At 42.0% G+C, this 6517-nt stretch overlaps 2 protein-coding genes across 3 annotated transcripts in view; both read left to right on the top strand.

The window, feature by feature from the left end:
- The window catches only part of LOC125295308, a 195125-nt gene that overhangs the window by 161232 nt on the left and 27376 nt on the right, over positions 1-6517 (top strand). The window lies entirely within an intron of this gene.
- The window catches only part of LOC125295143 (major histocompatibility complex class I-related gene protein-like), a 47035-nt gene that overhangs the window by 31850 nt on the left and 8668 nt on the right, over positions 1-6517 (top strand). The window lies entirely within an intron of this gene.

The following is a 6517-nucleotide window of genomic DNA, read 5'->3' as shown; positions in this document are numbered from 1 at the left end:
GCATAGCCACATTGAGATCATATAGTAAGGAGTTGGCTCAAGGGCTATTAAAGCCTCGGTTTATTGTAACATGAAGGCACAGTTTCTATGGCCATACATGTTGTTCACTTCTTTGCTCCTTGGCTGTAACGATAACGCAGGCCATTTGATCGCCTTTAAACACTAAACATCTCGAGGTGTCAAATGTTGAGTTACTCCAGTCTAGATTTTTGACATTAAATCACTCCTATGATGTATTGCTATTGACTATCCAAAGTAAAATGCCTGTTTTGAAGTTAACTGATGGTTAAATAACCAAATATCCGGACAGTTGCACCTCCGGTGGCGAGGTCTGTGACGCGAAGTTAGTGCGGAAAAAATTCGGGCTTACAGTCCAAAAATGTTCCGGCGATTATCTGCAGGGCATGAAATAATGGTGGGATTCGGTGGCAACTCGGCTGACTTAAGTTTAATAGCCTTCACATTCCACCAACGCTTATTTTATGTTATTATTAAGAACGGAGCAAATAGTCGAAAAACCTTTCAACACTTGTGGTCGGCTAAAAACCGTCTAGCAGCTAACGCTACTGTGTTCTGATACTCACAGGTTTCCCCGCCACGGTTTCCCTATAGGCTACGCTTTTTGTTTCACAGTTCGCTTTTAAGATGCGTCTATTCAGACAGCTTATATTAAGTAGCTCTTGGGGCCTGGTCCTGAAATAATTCATGATGATTGAAAGTAGTTTTCGAGCAAAGCCGGGCTAAATGCAGCGGCACCAAACTGATGTTTCTTCCAACGCTAAACAGTAGCTATAAGCCGGCTCCAACACCAGAATAATGTTAAACAGTAGCACAACGCCAAGTAGTCTGCCCCAGATCTAGAGTTAATTAAGCTTGTAAAACAAAAACATCTATTATTGTCCACTTCACTTTACCGACATCATTTCTTTTACTTTTTACTCATCATCTTCACTTCTAACTTGTTTCTGTCTTTGCTCTTTCAATATTCAATACGCCAGCTCAAGGCGGAACATTGATAACCGGGCGAAGAGGAAGATCTTGCGTGAACCGTGATTTAGAAAGTACAAGACATGCCTCCTTCTACAAGTTACGCCTGTCTTGCAGGATCTAGACAGACCCTTTCCATTGGTTCGTAAGCGTTTATATATTTTTCAGTGAGACGCGGTGGTTTATGGATGAGTAGTTCCTTCTGCTCGAAATAAAAAATATGTACACAGTCTTGTACCTTTGATCTTTTTGACTTTCTTCGCTTTTCACTGAAATGTATGTTGTATGCTTATGAGTTACCGCAGGGCTGATTAGCTCTAAGACATGCTCTAAAACTCTTTAGATAATGGATTTTTCCAAAACGCCAATGGGAGAAATGAATGGGAAATTTACTCGAAACTAAGCTCTCTCGGAGGAGGGCGGGACTGTGATGCTTTATACAGCGACCCTGGTTCTTGCCTACTGTGCCTAGCACTACTTGTGGAAGCATTGAACAGAGATGGACCAAGCAAGATGTATTGCAGAAGAGCTCAACCGTGGTTCTTACAGCACAAATTCTGGGAGTAGCCTACTTCTGGGCGACAAGCCTAAAAGCGTTTGGTTATCCAGACAGCCATCTAAACTTCTAAATCTGAAGCTGAGTGCACGGATGATGAAAGCGATTTCGGTCAAACTGAGAACATCCCTAATCTACAGCTGACCTTAGCAGAGGAGCTGGAGTGTGAGATATCAGACGCTATCTCTACGGTAACATTTGAAGGGGAAAAAGACGAAATGGAGAAAATCTGTAACTTTGACTGCAAGTGATTCTATAGCTGCCAAAAGAGAGTGGCAGGACATGCGAATCATTGGCCATCTTGAGGCAAACAGACAGTAGTTACTTTGGAGATTGTAGTTACTACATTGTTATTAGCTAGCTCAGTACTGTCGTTTAAAGTTTAACTAAGCTGTAATGGGAGGTTTTTGGTTAGTAATGTGAGCATCTGTTATTAATTTGCATAATGCTTGAATTGCTTGAATGGACTGATGCTAATGATTTAGCACCTAGCCTACTGGAGAATAGTTTGTATGAATACATCCAGAGTAAGGTGCAAAGGGGCCTGTTAGCATTGCCTGAATTGAATGTGAGGCTAATGGTTTAGCAACTAGTGTATTTCTAGTGCTATTCAGGGCCTTTTGTAATAAAAGCATTTCCATTTCAATAAAGTACCTTCTAATTCTGAATATTCTAAGTCCAGCGAAGTGCCTAATGAAAATAACACTACATCAATATTAACAACACTACAATTCTTTTTCTGCCCTGCGAGGTTATCAAATCCAGGTGTCACAGTGACACCTGTAGGGGGAAGGGCTACAGATACCAGATGTCACAGTGTGACATCTGTAGAGGAGGGCTTATCTCAATGAGATGCAAATGAGCACAATTGACCTGTCGCTAAGCTCCGCCCCCCATTGTTACCGTGCAGTGCCGGTTTAGACCTCCATGGGGCCCTAAGCAAAATCCTGCGAAGGGGGGCCTCCTACCCTGAACTCTGGCTGAAAATGTAACCATTTTTTTTTACAGTATTGTCTGACACCTCAGTGTTCCCAATACAATCATTCCACCCCATTTTGGATGTCTATGGAAGTTACCAAATATAGTGAGTTTCCCTATAAAGGACTAGGAGTAAGAAACATAATTGTGTGTGAATCACCTTCACACAGCAATAATTGCCCAGTTTCAGTGTCTGGGCTGTTTGCTTTTGATGATTGCTGTACATATCCCCTTGCAAAAAAATAACTGCAGTTTTTCAAGTACAGTTCAGTTATACCACAGTAGCTACAGTGCAGTATAGTATTTTCATGTCCAAAATACTGCATTTCTGTAGTAAAGTATGCAGTACAATGCAGTTTTTGTGTCTAAAATACTGCATCCCCTGCATAAGAACTGCAAATATTTTCTCCAAAACTGTGGTTTTCATACTCTCATACTTCATACAAGTAATGCATTTTTTTTTGTAAGGGTCTGGTTGTGCTAGTAGCCTACTGGCTGACTGTTCTGCACATGTGTGTCTGTAGTAGGCTACTTGCCAAAGACATAGGCTATGAACTGGCTCCCCTGATTCTCTTATTATTTCAATATTTTTTTCAAACGTAGACTATTTTAAACAATCATTTTAATACTACTTCATATAGGCCTAATTTACTATGTGCATCTATTGTCCATGCAGCACAGCGAATCAAAGTTAATACATTAGGCTAGGCCTACTTTCCATTTTGCATATGTTCAGTTGTAGGCTATAAAGCTTGACTGAAACATTGTAAAACAATTAGTTCTTTTAAAAATGTATGGGAAGAGTGCAATCAACTATTAGTTTCGACGGGTCCTCGCATGTTTCTGCTGAAAAAACTGCTAGTTTCATCCAGAGCTGCATCGCTTATGAACGATTTAAAGATGCGGTCATTTAAAAAAAAAAAAAATAGCGCCCGTCATTCAAAATTCAAACAAACGGAATCGCGATTATATTTCCCAACTTTGCAAAAGTGCTGTGACTGGGAAAGGCTGGCAAGCAAGCCGCAGACAGATCAGGGGATTCACTTTCCTGTTAGGTAGACCTATGCTAGACCAGCAACACGCGCTGGAGAGACGCATGTGGACATCAAACCATGGAACGAACGCAAGTTTACCCGACTGCTGTTTCCGCTGTCATTCTCGTGGCGTTTCTTCCGTTTTTCATGCCCTGAATTAGCCTAGAAATCTAGACTCACCCTAGCGGCAGCAGCTAGTCTAGCAACTCTCCGTTGGCTTGTGAGCTCGAAAAATTTAACTTCTATCAGGCCAATCAAATCGTGTATAGTCATTAGGTGGGCTTAACATAATGATTGATGGCAATGTTGCAACGGTTTGGCTTGAATTCCATGCTACTTGAAAACAAATAAGATGGATATTGCTGTTGGCGAACAGTGTGACACGAGTTAAGCTTTTATTATGTTGGCAAAAGTTTGAACTAGCCTAAGCCAACTAGCTCCGCGTAAGTGTAAAAATCGCTGCCGCTTTAAGTGTAAAATACCGAACCTGTCCTTTAATGTATGAGGCACTGTCGCTATAACTGTATAGGGCCTACTAACTCGTCTGTCACTAGCTTGACTCAAGAGGAGATGGGGGAGGGCCTTCATTAACTTCGGGGCCCCTCACGCGAACTTGGCGTGAGGTAATGTATAGGAGAACCGGCCCTGTCACCATGTGAAAACTCGGACAAACAAACCAGACTTGATTAGAAATACATTGTGGACAATGGCAGCTGACAGTATATGAAAGCAGGTTTTGAGGACGTTTTGGTCGATAAAGGACTTACTTTTTACTTACTTATTTTAATATTTGATGTAGTAAGAATATAGTAGTTGGTTAATGAGCATTTTCATCTTGGGATTTAACAGGGAACCTGTGCCACGTTGTTGGCTTAGTAGCCTACATTACGCCGAGCTGTTGCAAGCGAGAGGCGTCCTGTAGGCTACTGTTGATGAAAATATACCCGTTTTTCTAGCCTCTCGCGGTACCCGCTATCAGTATTACCGTCCCCCATGCAAAAGCGTTTGACCATGGTTATTGTGTAGGGTTTTGAGTTAATAAACATAAATAACCATTCATTTGTAATTTTATGCCTCCTCCCTGTTGTTTCCCATGGAGTTGTCCGAGCTGATGTCCGAGTCCCATTGAGGCTGGACTGTCATTGGCTCATCAGCGTTCTAAGGGTGGCGCTTAGCGACAGGTCAATTGTCTTTCCTTTGACTCAGGTGAGGTGACAATTTGCAAATCTATCAGGCCAGTTTTCTCAGTGAAAGGTTTTCAGAGGGGTATACATTCAAATGACCACAACTTATTCAAATATTATCAGATCTCCATGAGTGAGACAGTAGCTTTGAAACTACACTTTCAGAATATGTGAATAACTCAAAATGTCTCTGGGGAGACATGTGGCTGGTTTTCATACGGCTGGTCACAAATGTCGTTCAATTACGAAGCTATTCTGCCATTACGAATCTCTGCCGCTCGCACAAGTATTTTCTGCAAGTATATGAGTACTTTTGAGACGATTCTGGTACTTCCTGTTGAATAGCCAATGGCGATGCTCAGGTTTGGCTAGCCAATAAGGAATCTAAGTTCACTAACCAATCATAGAGTCAGGAGGTAGCGCACCCCACCCCACCTGGGTTGAAGAGGATGGTCATTGTACACAATTGTCAGAAATTGACGTGGGTCTTGCTTGGCAGGTGTCCCCCCATGACCCCCCTCCTCCTAATTCTAGGGGAGGAGCTTTAACATGTAAATGAAAATGCTGTGAGCTATACAAATGCAAATCAGGGTTGTAGGGGTGGGGGGGTCGCTTCCTTGTTGTCCCTGTCAAGGGTGCCAGGGGTCATGGACCCCTCAACAGACACAAGCAAGATGTAATATACAGTTCAAAGGGTGGGGATATCAGCCTTGGCCACAAAGGTAAAATGTGCATTCCATGCAAACAACATTAGAATCAGATTAAGGGGTCTGCAGAGATCACAGTTGAACATAACTCCCGCCGGTTGGGTCATGACTGGATAGCAACAGGCTCTGTACGTTACCTGACCTAGTCCTTTTAGTTTTTTTCTCCCAAACTCCATTTTTGTAAAGCAATTTACAAAAGATTCACTGAACAAAAATGCTGATGTGGTACATGAAAATTTAGCTAAAAATGTGGAGAATGCAATGCAATCAAGCATTTTGGACGATATATTGTCAAAAGCTGGCAGAATAGGCATAAGGTCGATGTGCGTTTTATTTGGAGACTGTTTTGCGAGACAGAGACTGAGTTTGCTGCTGATATTCTGGAGATAGGCTACATATAGCCAATGTACGACTTTAGCCTTTTAATATATTTGCTGCATTGGATCAGTCTTTCTAGAACAGGCAAGGGCTTTCTAGCCTCACGTCAACAGCTACATCACCCATAGCCTAAATTAAAACAACCCGGACGGGTGCGGTTTTGAAAATTGGTCAAAAAAACTTTGGGGCTGATGGATGATAAGTTTTGCTATGCAGTTATGGTTGAAATAATAGCCCATCAAGCATCTCTAGTGTGTGTGCCTCTCTCTTGCTCAGAGGGAGGGGAGGCTGAGGGGTCGATCAAGCATGGATTCTAAACTCTGTGGTGGATAGGATCTACAATTAGGTGTTAACAATACTACTACAGCTAGGTGAAATACTCCCAAGTGCTATTAAGCCACATTGTAGTTCTCCTGTTTATTAAACGGAAAATCATACGTTTCATGTTGTGTGGCCGTAGACATTTCTATCAACTACTCGTGCAACTGTACGTTTAAGTTAACTAACCTTAACTGTTTAAGTCGGGAAAACGTGGATGTTTTTGATTACTTCTACGGTTAGTTGGATTCAAAAGCCACTAGCATAGCAACATGCTAACACAGTCCAGCCACGCACCAGAACGTTTGAGTGCACATACCGACACGGGAGAGGTATGACTCAACTCGTGAAAGTTAAGGTAAGAACATATATTAC

Source organism: Alosa alosa, chromosome 5 (assembly GCF_017589495.1).
Source record: "Alosa alosa isolate M-15738 ecotype Scorff River chromosome 5, AALO_Geno_1.1, whole genome shotgun sequence".
Classification (NCBI taxonomy): domain Eukaryota; kingdom Metazoa; phylum Chordata; class Actinopteri; order Clupeiformes; family Clupeidae; genus Alosa; species Alosa alosa.
Note: the sequence above shows the minus strand (reverse complement) of the source record. Positions and strands in the feature narration are given on the sequence as shown.